This window comes from Pezoporus flaviventris, unplaced genomic scaffold (assembly GCF_033815535.1).
Source record: "Pezoporus flaviventris isolate CSIRO_AGI_PZ_B2104156 unplaced genomic scaffold, CSIRO_AGI_Pfla_v1 ptg000031l, whole genome shotgun sequence".
In the NCBI taxonomy this organism is placed as follows: domain Eukaryota; kingdom Metazoa; phylum Chordata; class Aves; order Psittaciformes; family Psittacidae; genus Pezoporus; species Pezoporus flaviventris.
In genome coordinates, this window is record NW_026892579.1 from 65,974,901 (window position 1) to 65,989,793 (window position 14,893).

Consider the following 14,893-nt stretch of genomic DNA (forward strand, 5'->3'; position numbering starts at 1 on the left):
CTCCCCAAGCATCCTATAATAATACAATTGAATGCTTACTAGGATCATCACATAGGTATCATTCTTTCACCTACCACTGAGCACTGAGAAAGCCTTGCTTTTCATTACCACGGGTTAGTGCAAGATGAAACTAGTTGGAGGGAGCCAACACGGCACATCACAGCCTCTCTTAAAATAAAGATGAGGGGAATTCTTTTTAGATAGGTAATCTTGAGACATAAAGGGATATGAGAGGAATAAATAAAATATTCAGACTGCTTTCCTCCAGTCCAAACTGTGTATAAGTGTGCAGGCTTGTCCTCACTGGGAGATGAGCAATTCTCATTACACTTGTGTTCAGGTGCAGTTTCTGAGGCAGAACTCTTGTTTCTTGACTGCTATGAAGAGGAAATCTCACCCTCCACACGCCTTTCCCCAGCGAGCTGGGTTAGACTACATATGGTTGGCATTCAGGAGGGAGAAGCTCAGAAAGACAGAGTTTTGTTTGACTAAGGCATTCCTTCAAACATTAAAACCCTCGAAGCAAAACTTCTGCCCATGTCCTTTGAACAGTGATGGCTGTAGATCAGATTACACCAAAACTTATCCACAGATGACATGTGGGCACTTAATGATGTCCAATTTTACTATTATGCATTTTAAAGGAACTTCAACCACACTCCAAGTTAGTATTTCACTCCAAGTTAGTATTTCTTTCCTTAGCTGAAGGGGAGGACACAACAGCTCCACACCAGGTCATTAGGACAAGGCTCCTGCCTTTGGAAAGGTTCTTGCCTTTCTTCTCAACGAATGAAACAGAAGGCAAAGCCAAAAGGGAAGAGGAATCACTTATAAACATCTGGATTGCACAGAGAATCTCTGTTTAAAACAGCAGTGCCCACAAGGGCCCCTCTTGTTTTGATATATGGAGTCTAACAAAGACAAGTGCAAGGTCCTGCACCCAGGTCAACATAGCCAAAGGGCCCAGTACAGGCTGGGAGAATGAGGCAGACTCACTGAGAGGCCCTGGTGAATGACAAGGCTGAGATGGGATTGTCCCCTTCTATGCAGTGTTTGTCAGGACACACAGAAGGGGCAGGGGGTACAAAGAGAAGGGGTCAGGGAAGAAGGGGCAATGGGTACAAGTTGCTCCAGAAAGAAGTTTCGTCTTGATACAAGAAAAGGATTTTTACAGTCACAGCAAGTATTCACTGGACAACCTCTGCAGGGACATGGTTGAGTCCCCATCACTGGAAGGTCTCCAGATGCAATAGAAGAGGGTACTAGTCTCCTTGCTAGTCTCGTAGACCTCAGCTTGTCTCCCTTTCCCATGAAACACTGGACCAGATGATCATACAAGGTCCCTTCCAACACGGGCTGTTCCACGGTTCTGTGGTTCTCTCCAGTACAGGATACAGGGGAGAGGACAAAACACAGAAGTTATTTGACCATGGCCAAGTGACCCATGGGTCAGTCAGCTGACAGAGAGTAGAGACAAAGCCGCAGTGACAACTAAAGCTTTATGTGGGCATTAGCACAGGAATTGGTTTTGCTACATATCTGAGGACCCATGGCTTGGGTGTAGTGAGAAATGATCTCTGGATACTCCCTGGTTCAGTCTAGCTCTGCTGTGAGGACAGCAGCACAGCCAAACTCTACCAAAACCAACATCACTTTTACTTGCTATTATGTTGGTAGGAAACAGACTCCAGACCAGTGTTCAACTGCTGCAGCCTGTAATGGTCTCCACAATCTAATGAAACTTTAATAAAAGTGACTGTCACTGCTACACTTCAGTCCCAATTTCTGCATGTAAAAATCCCTCCAAGGGGGTGTTCTTTTGCCATCATCTCTGAGGCATTCCTTCCCCTCCTCTTCAAGATGGGAGGGAAAGAAATGGTGCTGAAAATTTCTAGAGAAAATAGAGTTTAATTTCTTGGAGGTGTTTTGTTGACAAGAAAATAGAAAGCATGTGTCTCTGCTTCTCTTATTGTACTTCCAAGTAATGAAAGTATTTAAGGAGGTACAATTATGGACTTGGCAAGCACCTGGGGCTCTTGGAACTGCTTTTTCACACTGAATAAACACTGCAGTTAATCTGTTTATGTTCCACTGCACTGGAAAACTATCTCCAAGAAAAAGCTACAAGTGTGTATTTTCCACTCCTTTCCTTTGTTCTTAATGTTAAATTAATAACTTGATATATGATTTGATTCTTCTTTTCTTCTCTCTGTTCACAAGACAGCCAGTCAAAAGTAGTTTTTAATTAACAAAGACATAAACCCAGGGATTACTGCACTAGGTCAGAGCAATGATCCATTCTGGTTTTGACAGTGGCCAACAGGAGATGCTTCAAAGCAATGCGTAGCAAGCTCTGTAATGAACTGTAACAGCGTCACTTCCTCCAGGGACCTGAGGTTCTCAACACACAGATCTTGCACATGAACCCACTGTGACAGTTTACATCCCTTCATTTAAACAAATAAATACATATAAATACGCATATGGAGCATTCTCAGTACCTACATTCATGTTGACTATTTAATTTCCCAGAATCATAGAAAGGTTTGGGTTGGGAAGGACCTTAAAGCTCATCCAGTTCCAACCCCCTGCCATGGGCAGGGATGCCTCACCCTAGACCATGTTGCCCAAGGCTCTGTCCAACCTGGCCTTGAACACTGCCAGGGATGGAGCATTCACCACTTCTTTGGTGTGGCAGAACTCTTGGCACTGTTCCAGTGCCTCACCACCCTCACAGTAAAGAACTTCTCCCTTATATCTAACCTGAACCTCCCCTCTTTCAGTGTGAACCCACCACCCCTTGTCCTGTTGCTGCAGTCCCTGATGAAGGGTCCCTCCCCAGCATCTTTGTAGCCCCCCTTCAGACACTGGAAGGCAGCTCTGAGGTCTCCATGCTCATCCCTTGTTATCCATCACATCTTGTGGCAGGAAGTTCTATAAATGAAATAAGCAGTCTGTGAAAAACAAACCAACAAAAAAGCCCCCAAACTGCCTGGTTTAAAAAGCAGTGTTAGAATCATAGAACCCTAAGGACGAGGGGAAAGCAGACATGTGCGCTTCTCCCAGCCCCACAGCACCCCTGGCTATTGGATCAGGGACAGCTCAGGGTATGGTACCTGTGCCTAACTCCCTTGGTACCAGGTTGTGTCTGTGAATTTGCCTAATCCCCTTTGTTGATATCATGCACTGCCACAGCTGCCACTGCACCCCAGCTCACTGATGGCTTTCTTTCCTCCTTCTATCTATTTCAGACAATCTCTTACCAAATATAAGGAACCTATATTTGTATATAAGTACTAGCTCTTGTACTGCAGGATTTGATGGATTGTCCCTCTACTTTCGCCTCACCTTCCACTAGGTTTGCAAAACTCAATCCTTTCCTCTCCTTCAGTCCCAGGTTCTCTAGTTCTTCCTCATAAATACAAGTGCTTCACCCTTTTAACCTGTCCTTTCTCTGGACCATTTCTAATGGCACTATGTCCTTCTCCAGATGCAGAAACCAGAACTGTGCAGAGTACAGCATTTTTATTGTAATCCTGACTAAAAATACTGCAGTACTTCTGATTCATTAGCATCTATGTGCCCTACGCATGGACATTTTAGCTCAGTTAATGCATGAACGAGGGACATAGCATTGAAAAACTCCCTATTCCATGACCAGTCCCTTTGATAAGTGGGAACCTATAGGAACCCAGAGTCCAGAATACGACTTGATCTCAACACAGCAGAGGTCTTATACAATGTGGACAATGCAAGTCATCTGAACAGACTATAGTTACTATTTTGTACATCATACAACAGAGCTAAGCTACACTTGCCACAAACATGTACTGTAAACGAGAGCCCTTAGCTCTGAGCACAGTACAGGAACCCAACATATGGTCTGAAAAGCTGAGGGCATCTCCAACCCTGCTGTCTACATTAAAGAGTGATGGCTGGTCCAAGTGCTGAGTTTGGCTTCCTGTATTGCCTGGGGAGCAAACCCATCAGCAGCCATCAGGAGCAGGTTGTACAGATGAGGAAGCTCTGCTTCTCTCTACTGACTTTATAACTCCCTGACTAGGGCCTTAATATTCATGCTAAAAAAGTATGAAAACTCCTGCTATGAGCAATCTTGAGATGACACAAATACTACAAGTTAGTCCTGAAAGAGAATCCATGTCCTGCCCTGCTGCTCTTAAACCCTAGAAAAGAGTGGCCAAGAATCTGAAAACATGGCTAGAACCTTTTCTTTTCAAGCCCATAAAGCTGCACACTTCATCTTTTCCTCCCATTTTAGGCCCAAGTCCTCCAGTTTCATTTGAGTCTAAAGTACCAGAGCACAGAAGTCAGTAAGAGCCCTTTTATTGACTTCAGCTGGCATTGCTTTGGGAGCGGTGTTCTCAAAATCTGAAGAGCACAAGGAGGTAAAAACTGCGTGTCCATAAGGTTAAAGAAAAGTGTGTGTGCTTAAAACAGTGAAGAAATTGTTCTGAGAACAATTCATCTTTCTGAAAATATGAACCCTATGATGCTGCCAAGGTCAGGGAGAGCTGTGATAATTTAGTGTGTAAGTGCTAGTCACACAGCACAATGCCACATTACTTAATTTTCTAACGCATTCATACAACTGCCTGACAATAGCCATGGACGTTACCACTACCTGTGGGCTGAGGTCAAGGCAAGGCAGCTGAACGTTAAAACAAAAGAGCTAATTGGATTCCTGTTCAAGTTCTACCTTATTATGGGATCCCAGCTCCTTTTCTTCTTTCTGTCTCACGTGGAAAGGAGGACTCCAGGGTGACTCATGAAACGGGGAAGGAAAAAGCAGTGCATGTGTTTGGCTTATTTGGTTATTCTTCCTAATTTCTCTGTCGCTTTTCTCTTTGCCATTCAACTCTGGTTTGTGAATTCCAGGCTGTTTCCCTCGGAGAGGGAAAGGCAGCTCACCTTGTGAAATGGGAAGGACTGATATTAAAAAGGAGAAGTTATCTTCAGCTCTAAAAATGAGATGTCTTGCTAATGCCAAAATTAATAATATGGAGTTATTTGGGGCTTATACTTCATTCTTACAACTGGCAGCGCACAGAATTAGACTACATCACATACCCAAAACCTTACAGAGACAAGTAAGTGCTGTTCCCTTCCTAAGGAAGAGAAGCATAAGCACAGAGCAGTTAAGCAATATAAGGAGACTGAAGCGATTCAAGACTCAAAAAGCAAAACCCCAGGATTTTTGCCTCATTTCTAAACTCATAAAAAGATGCTTTTTGAACTGCAAAACCAGGATTAAATAATTTAATTAAAGACATAACCTTCTTGTACATTAACTTGCATACAAAGCTCTCTTCTGTTTGCAGAGGAGCTGAGAGTCACCCTCGGAAACGGCTGTTGCACAGTGTGACTTTCAAAATAACATCCTTGCAGCGCACTAAAGGAGAGAGCAAAAGATATATGTCCTCTGGCTCAATGTGTAGGGTTGTCTCCAAGGAGCTCATACAGATGATCAGAACACAAGCTGTCAAATGCACCGGAGTGGGGATGTCAGGAGGGAGAACGGTCCCAGCTCACAACAGAACAGACTCAATTGCCACTGAACTTCAAGAAGGAAGAACCAGTGAACCCCTCACATCCCACCCGGGTGCAGAGCTGTGACCCACTAATACCCAGCTTTGAGCTGCAGCCTTTCCCTTTGGAAGTCCTCCCCTTCACACACTGAATCCCTGAGCAGCAAATGCCTCAGTTTTATTTTTGGGAAGGACCACTGCGGGGATCATCCCTGTATGCACAGACTGATAAACAGGCAACACAGAGTCCCCACAGACGAAACTGAAGTTCCCTCTGCAGCTGTATTTTGGTTCTAAGCTGTGATGCACTGCTGTGCCATGTAAAAAATGCAGTTATTCAACAAAGTGGTTTGAAGTTCAAAGATAATGTCATGTTCATTTGGAATATAAGCATGAGCAACGCACTCCCAGATAACACTTTGTGTCCCTACATCCCTATCTCAGCTGTAGGCAGGGTGGCAACATATAAAGAGAGAGCAGGTGGGAATGTTTTTAGGTGGGGAAGAAACAGCCTTATAGCTCTAAAGCCGAGTTCACTGCCTATCCCACAGTTTGGAAGGCAAACAAAAAATGCCTCATGAATTGAGCAGGCATGCTGCAAAATAAAAAGAAACAATAGGAGGCAGATAAAGGCAGGAAAATCACTGATGAAAACACAGGATTTTCTTTCCAAAGAGTTTGGGCTCAGTCTTCGTTTTTCCTGACTGCTTTTATCACCTGTATGAAGGGGCCACTGGACTTACACATGCAAAAGCCCTTTATCCACTTACATTTGGTATCTTGCAAGGCCGAGTCCTCAAAGAGCTCAGAAATAAGGAGCTTTCAGGTTGGCACCTTGCTAAATAGCCTCCCTCACTGTATGCAAACGGTCTCCATCACCACAGAGATTTTGCTGAAGGCATTTGCACTACACATGTAACTCTGACACCATTCAGAGGAACAGGGTTAGGACTCGGATCTCCCTGTGTAGTCAGAGAAGAGGGATAAGCCCCGTAAGTGGGATGAGGGAGAGGTTGGAGGACTAATGCAGTGATTTAATGTGCTTTCTGTGAGCAGGCAGTCCCAGCGTCTGAACTTCAGTCTCTGACAGTCCATTCCCTGCCTACTACGTTTTATAAAATGCTTGGGAAAAACACTTTGCACATCATCATCTGCACATCAGCAGTGTAAGACAATTAATCAGGGGTTCCAGTGCCACGCCATAAATCCTGGCACCTTGTGTCAGTGACACTTGAAAGACAAAATGTGAGAATCTGTCTACTATGATAAGCTTTAACTCAGGCAAAATCACTTTGGCTTTTCGGTGTGTTTGGGAACATCACTGCTGGCAGCCCAAACAGCCCAGCTTCAGGGTCTGATCCCCATCTCACTGATTTGGTCATAGAATCATAGTACAATTTGAGTTGGAAAGGACCTTAAGACCATCCAGTTCCAACCCCCCTGCCATGGACAGGGATGCCACACACTAAGACCATGTCACCCAAGGCTCTGCCCTTGAACACTGCTGCCAGGGATGGGGCAGCCACAGCTTCACTGGGCACCCTGTGCCAGTGCCTCACCACCCTCACAGTAAAGAACTTCTTCCTTAAATCTAACCTGAACTTCCCCTGTTTCAGTTTGAACCCATCACTCTTTTTCCTATCACTACAGTCCCTAATGAAGAGTCCCTCCCCAGCATCCTTGTAGCCCCCTTCAGACACTGGAAGCTGCTCTGGGGTCTCCACGCAGCCTTCTCTTCCCCAGGCTGAACAGCCCCAACTTTCTCTGCCCGTCTTCATATGGTCAGGCACATTAACTTGGACATTTTCCAGTGATAAATGGTCACATATGTAAAATCAAAATGGAGCCTTCAACAGATTTTTCCCAATAGCACAGGAAAATAATGTCTCCACTACTTATTCCATTATCACAGACTAATTGGAAGACCTGGAAGTCCCTCTGTGTCATTAGCTGTCTATGAGATGAGAGAGCTGCAGCAGCTCATATTCTTCACCACGATGGCTATCGCAGCGCAGGAGGGGTCTGAAGTCCAGACTGGAACTTTCCCACTCCCAATGCACAAGAGCTGCAGTGAAACCATTATGTTTAGAAACCCAAACACGGAGAGACCTCCCACTAACTCGGCAGATCCTTTTGAAAGTTGGCACTGTCAAAACAAACACAGTCGCCTGCAGCACCCTTACACCGCTCCTGCTGACAGCGCTAGTGAGGAGGAGGAGGTGCTGAGTACTTTGTTATTATGAGGAGGAGGATAGTGTTGGGAAAGGTGTTGGGTTTGACACAGAAGTATCAAGAGCAGGAAAGCGAAAGTCAAGGAAATCAGCCTTGTGCCATCTCAAACTGCTCGCGCACTAAACCCACAAAAATCGATGACTCTGCTTTCACAGGAGTTTTCACATAAACCTGAGGGGAGCGTACAGCACGAGTTGCACCAGATGGAGAGTCACGGGAAGTGGAGAGTGAGACAGGAGCAGTGCTGGTATCTATCAGCTACATCAAACGCGGAATTCACAAACAGTAATTAGGGCTGTTCACATCTAGCCCTGCCTTTTGCGTCTGCGGCAGCAGTGTGGAGGGAGAGCCGGCACAGAGAGAACAGCACAGTGTTATAAATACATCTGCAGGTACTAAAAGGATTGTTTATACTCTTATGGATTTGTGCCTTTTATCTGAGTGAAAATCTGGTAATACAACTGCCTGAATTTTAGGCTACAAGTTGTTTCTCCCCTGGTCCCACCTTTTCAAACCTGTTTAATCACAGCAGTTTGTCTCTGTCCTCCCTCCCAAAACCAAAGCCCTCCCCAATCCGCATTGAAAACCTTCTTACAAAGAAAACTGAAGGGAAATAATTTTTGTGCAACTTATCCATCTTTCAAAGCAGCTTCTGGCAGGAGGGAGCTGAGAGTGATGAGTCCACAGGATAATAAATAATAACAATATTGAGCAGTTCTGCCGAGCAAATATACATTGAGAAACTTCTCCTCTTGAGTGCCTGACATTATTAATTTGTTCTCCAAATACACTAGTGAGGGGAGCCATCCCATTTTTACAGACAGGGAAAGTGAGCACATAGATTACAGTAATTGTTTAAGACACAGAAGGAGTCAGTTCCAGAAAGAGGGCAGAACAACTCACAGGAGATCACAGTCCATATCCATGGCAATATTTGGACAGAGCCCTGCCACCACAATTGCTATCAGCAAGTGACACACGCCTGGGGGGTTTTTGACACCCGTGAATAATATCTTCCTTGAACTGCCCTTCCCTGTGGTCCAGGAGGAGTGTATCTTAGGCCTTAAGAAGCAGGGAAGGCTGAACAGAAGTTCCTGTAATTATTGATGATGGAAGTATTTCCAACCACTTCCCAGCTTCTGCTTAAAAGGGTTCAAACTCACACTAACCTACTGCCTAAGTAATATGTGACATCCCAACAACCCATTTGGAGTTGCACAGACACCCATCTGGGACATCCTTTCCCAGCACTCCTGTGTGGGAAAGCAGCAGTTGTGCTTGCAGCCCCACTACTGCACAGCAGAGATTTCAGATGAATTGAGGGGAGGGGGAGAAGACCTGAACTGACTTGCTGTATTCACATGAAATGGTTAGTGAATGACCTTGCGTCCAACCTTCTAACATCTAAGACAAAAGCATGGAAAAGCTGAACAAAGGAAAGCAGGAAAGCTCACTGAACGGGGGGGGGTTTGTTTGTTTGCATAGAGATAGAAATCAAGGTTGATAAGCAGCTAGCTTAATTTTAAGCCTCTTCCTGCTTTATTGTACTCGTAGTAGAGTCACCAAAGTAACAACAATTTCCAGGACGAGCACAACACCAAAACCAGGTCAAACTCCTGCTTGCCATACTCACACTAATGAGCTCTCAGAAATCAATGGATTTAGGGATTCCTGTGCGGACAAACAGCACTTGCCTCAGGTTCCCCTGATAATGGCTTGGTATAGAAACCAACCTTCATCCCCTCTTTTCCTTACAGGATTTCTTAGGAGCCAGATTATAATGCAAAAGGAACCCAGGCAGAGGGACGGCTCTTCTGTGTCACCTCCTGCTTGCTCTAGGCAATTGCTCTCACTGGCACACCAGCATGATACAGCACATGCTGATGCTGAGGCTGTTGCTTTTGCTTTTTAGAGCTATTGATTTCCTGCCCTTTCTTGTAAAGGATTCCGTGAACTGGAAGCAGTTAAAGGTTAACTGCAAAGATTTCATTAAAAAGAATATTTTAGAATTGTTTAAGATCCTAAATCATTAGTAGTTAAATGCCTACACCTAAGAATTGCACTGAAATTTATGTCTTTAGGCAATGAAGTTCCAAGAGTTACCTGCCAATATGAGAGCCCCAGAATCTGCTCACTCTGCTGCAGCTCAGCACCCGCAGGCAGCCCCCCGCTCTACATCAGGTCCTGGCAGTTGGGTTCGTCACGGGGGATCCTCCACTTGGGATCTCACTAATAAGAGGAAGAAGAAATGGGTTGGAGTGGTTGGCACAGCCTTAAAGTATTCAAAGTCTGGCATTTTGGTGAGAATGAGAAGTCAGAAGGAGACGTGGGAAGGAGGGGAAAACATGTCTGTACCACCAGCACTCTGATTCCTGGCAACTGTATGACCGAGTAAGAGCAGGGAGATTGAGTCTAACCCTGTGGTAGAGAGACAACATCTCCACTAGTCAACATCAACAACTCCTGGTGGGGTGCCTGGGGGAAAGGGCTGGCGAGAAGGAAGAAGAAACATTAAAGGGACAATATGCATTGAACATTCCTGCCAGAGGGTAAGAGAAGTGGATTGCTGCCCAAAACACAGCGCGCACATATGTGTGCGTGCGTGGAGGGGGAGTTTACATACATCTTGCTTACAAGCTGTAACATTATAAACTGACATTTCTGTTACTGTGGTTGTGTTTCCCCATTTATGCTCCTTTTGCTCTCGTTTTCTTTGCTTTATGCACAAACTTTGGCCTCAGAGAAGAGGAAAGTTTGCTGCCTGAGAGCACCAAGGGGAGTCCTTCCGCTCACCTGGGGATCTGTGCAAGTATGTGTGTTAATTTGAGGAGGAACCTCCTGACATCCAAAGCCAGCATCCACTGCTGCTGACAGCACCTGGCAGAAGGGCTACATCCTGCGCATCCTTTGGCAGCTGTTCTGTGAAGCAGCTACAGCAGAGCTACAGTACAGATGGTCCTTCATTTGGGGATGTTTGGATCCAGACCTTTCATTTGGGTCTGTCTGAAGGGAAATTGCCTTCAAGATATGCAAATATTTTGGTTTTAAAGCTATACAGACATTGCTCCACTAGTTTCCCTCCTCTCTTCCTGTGCCAGTTCCACCTCTCATCCAGGCAACGCAAACGCTTCCCCTATGTAACCAGAAGATTCTCTCCTTTCAGCTTACACTACCACACAAACCCTAATGCTAAGGACACAGCCAAGGGGACAGGCTATAGGGGAAGAGCACCCCAGAAGTCTCAGGGGGCTAAAGTTCCCTCAGGGAAACTGAAATGAACTGCTACTCTACGCTGAGGCTTAACCAGCTCTGTGCTGATGGATCTGATGAGGAGCAGCAATGGTGGGCATGATGTGATATTTAAAACATACCCAGTAGGTTCTATCCCCAACAAAGGATGCAGCCACAATAGGTTCATTCAGTCTCCTTAGTCATTACAGTATTTTCAGCATTAGTTTTTAAAGATTTGTTCTACCTCCTGAAGAATTGCTTCTCAATGCAAAAGCAGGCTGATGAATTCATCTCCCCTTTCCCTGCTGAATACAACTTTGAAAAACATAATGCTTCTCATCTTATTTTGTCTCCAAGTCAAAATAAGCCAACCAAATCCTGCGGTATACCTATCAATACAAACAAAAGATGCAGAGGTGGGGTATTTTGTAGCAGAAATAAACACAGTTTAAGGAATGATTTTCCTTTCATGACAGATTAAGGTCCTTCAAACTTGACGGAATTGATTACTGAATCAAAGCAAATGAAGGCAGGGAATGGAGTTTTCTTGCCTACACCTGTAACGTTATATACCCGTGTGCTACAGGGAAAGAAGGGAAATGCTTGAACTGTCGGTAAGGAAAACCCAGCAAGGAAAAAGAAGAAGGGATATCTTGGGATTAGCTTTAGCGTAACATCCTACAGTATGTTTGCTTTGCTTTTCTTCTCCATCTCGTATTTCTTCCTGGGATCAGTCCTCAGCCCTGCAGACCCTCCCAGGAGTCCAATGCCCTTTCGTGTATTGCACGAGTGGCACCGAGACTACGGCAGCTTCAAAACATAAAAGGGAAAAAAAGAGTCTCCCTCAACGCCATCATCATTTTTAAAGAAGGCAATTGATGTCGCCTGAAGCAGCAGCTATGAAGCCCAATTATACCACATTTCATTCAAGTGTCAAAAATTGGAATAATAATAACCAACAACGAGAAGAGTATATAGGAAATGATGCTGCCATCTTCTTTTGTTTGGGCCACGTGTTTCCATAAATTCATGCTTTGAGCAGACCCAATGCCACATTCCTTCAAGGACTTTCTTGTTCGCTATTGTTTTCAGTTCTTAACAATTGGCTTCCCCGAGTACTTGCCTCGTGTTGACAGTCGCTCACAGAGCCTCCATATGCTCTCCCTACTTGGGTAGTCAATCATTTGTGAATTAGCTCCCCAACCAAATAGCTACAAGAGCCTGGGAGTGTTTATCCATTGCTGGTGTTTTGCTTGCAAAAGGTGTCAGATTAAACAGGCACAAATGAATTTATTCACACAATAAGGATTGCATAGGCAGAAACAGAGAGACAAGCACTGGCCTGAGTTCACACTGGGTTTCTGTTGGGGTTTTTTTTCCTCTTTGTTTTGTTGTGGTTTAAACCATGCTTAAAGTAAGATGTCCCTGGACTCAGGAAGGCTTCAGCCACCTGCTTACCTAAAATGGGGCATTTGGAAAGAGACTGGAATCTTGGCTGGAAGTAGGACAGCGGCTCCAGGGGCTGCGCCAGCGTGGAGGACAGAAAGGTTAAAGCAATCAAAGACATCCTGATGGCACGTGTGTCTCATCTTAGATCATGGAGGTGCCTTCTGCAGCCCTGCAAAACACATTCCTCTTTGCATCAGCAATATTCCTGCATTCCCAGCTGCATGGATGGAGCCTTCACAACCCCTTGATAAAGAACACAAGCAGCATTTGCACATGATGCTATGTATGATCTCAGACAAAAGCAGTCCTTCTTTTAAGATCTGTCTCAAAACACCAACACAATACTTTCCTTAACTGTCATTTGGGGGGAATTGAAAGATCATTTAATATTGGCCAACACAGCCTAAATCAAGCAATGCCAACCCACAGAAGAGCCAAGCTTACAGCAGCAGAGCTGTTCCAAATCAGGATTTTCACTTGCCCATCACAGACACTGCCTAATTCAGACCTGGACACAGGGTTTAAATACAGAACTGTGGTGAACTCGCCTCATTTTATAAGAAAAGGGCAAAAAAGTGAGGCAACAAAGCTGTGTTTGGTGATCTCACTTTACAGCCCAGGTTTATGCTAAAAGATGACTAACAAACATATCCACAGGGGTTCCACAGTTGTCACCTTTACCTGACTTTAGAAACAACCGGTAATCTATTTATAAGCAACAAAAATATATACACATTTTAACTGCCAGTTCAAAGCAAATGTCAGTGGTGATGAGAGAATCGAGCTGATTTCTTTTCTTCTCATGAATCACTGTCACAATAAAGGGGCTGCGTGACAACTCTGCCCTTAGCAATCATTGAAAAACCTAGCTCCTTTGAAATCATGAGTTGCCTGGTCCTTATACCGATAGTACTCAGTGGTGATGATGACAATGATGCACAGGGAGAAAAGTAACTTAGCTGCTTGTCATAGTTCTTCCTTCAGCTGACTCCCAGCAGCATTTACTATTCTGGCTTAATAGAAATTAAAATATTAAAGACTTACTCATTAAGGTGTGCAGGTATGATTCACAGGGAACTAGTAAGAAAATGCTATTTTTAAGTAGAGATCTCATAGTGAAGAATACTTCAAGATAGAGCTTCCTGAAAGAAATATAAAGTACTTGTTTATTCAGTGTCAGCTGGTTAACAAAACCCTGCTTTATTGGTAATAGTACATCAGTACCTATTAGGCCAATGGCAATTTTCCTTAAGTTTTCCCTTTCTTCTGAATTCATGAACAAAATTTAAAGCATTCCAAGCAAATGCGCAGTGCCAGGGCCAGTAATGTAAAGACTCAAAGTGGAACTACCTGGACTGTACATTAAATAAAAGGCAGGGAATGAGCACTGAGTGAATTTTTATATGTTCACATTACAACAAACTAGTCCAAGATTCTGACCTCTGGCACTGGAGAATTCTTCCCAGTTTTGATATTTTCAATAAAATAATTCCCAAGAGGGCTGGAAAAAACACTCTCTCTCTCTCTCCTTCTTTCTTTCAATAAAATGAGCCCCCATCTGTGTTATGAAAAAGAAGACTAATAATTTGATAGTGTTCTGAAGTAGCTTTTATAAAGCTTTTGCTTGGGATTTAATATTGCTCAGGAAGTCCATCAGATTTGCACGGCTTTGCTGGAGACAGAAATGTGCAGCACTGACTGTCAGCTCCTGGCTCGTGCAATCAACACCAAAGGTAATGCTGAAGGTGATGTGCTCACATCTTCAGCAGCCAACCCAGGCTGCAGGGGAAGGAATCAGAGAGAAGCTGATTTCAATAGTGTGCTCTGGGTGGGCCCCAGCTGTACGAAGTGGCCTGCTAAGTATGAAATGTGTTCTCTACACTGAAATGACTCCAGAATATAGAATCATAGAATGGTTTGGGTTAGAAAGGCCCTTAAAATCCTCCAGTTCCAACCCCCTGCCATGGCAGGGACACCTCACACTAAACCATGTCACCCAAGGCTCTGTCCAACCTGGCCTTGAACACCGCCAGGGATGGAGCATTCACAACTTCCCTAAGCAACCCATTCCAGTGCCTCACCACCCTCACAATAAAGAACTTCTTCCTTATATCCAATCTAAACTTCCCCTGTTTAAGTTTTAACCCATTACCCCTTGTGCTATCACTGCAGTCCCTGATGAAGAGTCCCTCCCCAGTATCCTTGTAGGCCCCCCTTGAACATCTCTGCTTTCAGGGCCTGGATGGTAGGAAGGCTTCTTGGCTGAGTCCCTCCGAGCTGACTGTACACAAATTACTTGAAGAACAAAAACTGTAAGAGAATGGGGCAGCCGTGTGTAATAAAAATAGGTGCGTGCAGTCAAAACTAATAATGTCACTTTGCAAGGTTTTTGGAAATACATCAACAGAGGGAACTCATAGATGGCTGCTTTTCAG

General features: G+C 44.4%; 1 long non-coding RNA gene across 1 annotated transcript in view; it reads right to left on the minus strand.

Annotated features, from left to right (window-relative positions):
• Positions 1-14,893, minus strand: part of LOC133273328 (uncharacterized) — a 518,549-nt gene that overhangs the window by 97,003 nt on the left and 406,653 nt on the right. Inside the window, exons 4-5 of the long non-coding RNA XR_009744742.1 lie at positions 13,503-13,600; positions 9,882-10,007 (exon numbers count right to left, since the gene is read on the minus strand). This is a non-coding gene — a long non-coding RNA (uncharacterized LOC133273328). The remainder of the gene's footprint in view (positions 1-9,881; positions 10,008-13,502; positions 13,601-14,893) is intronic.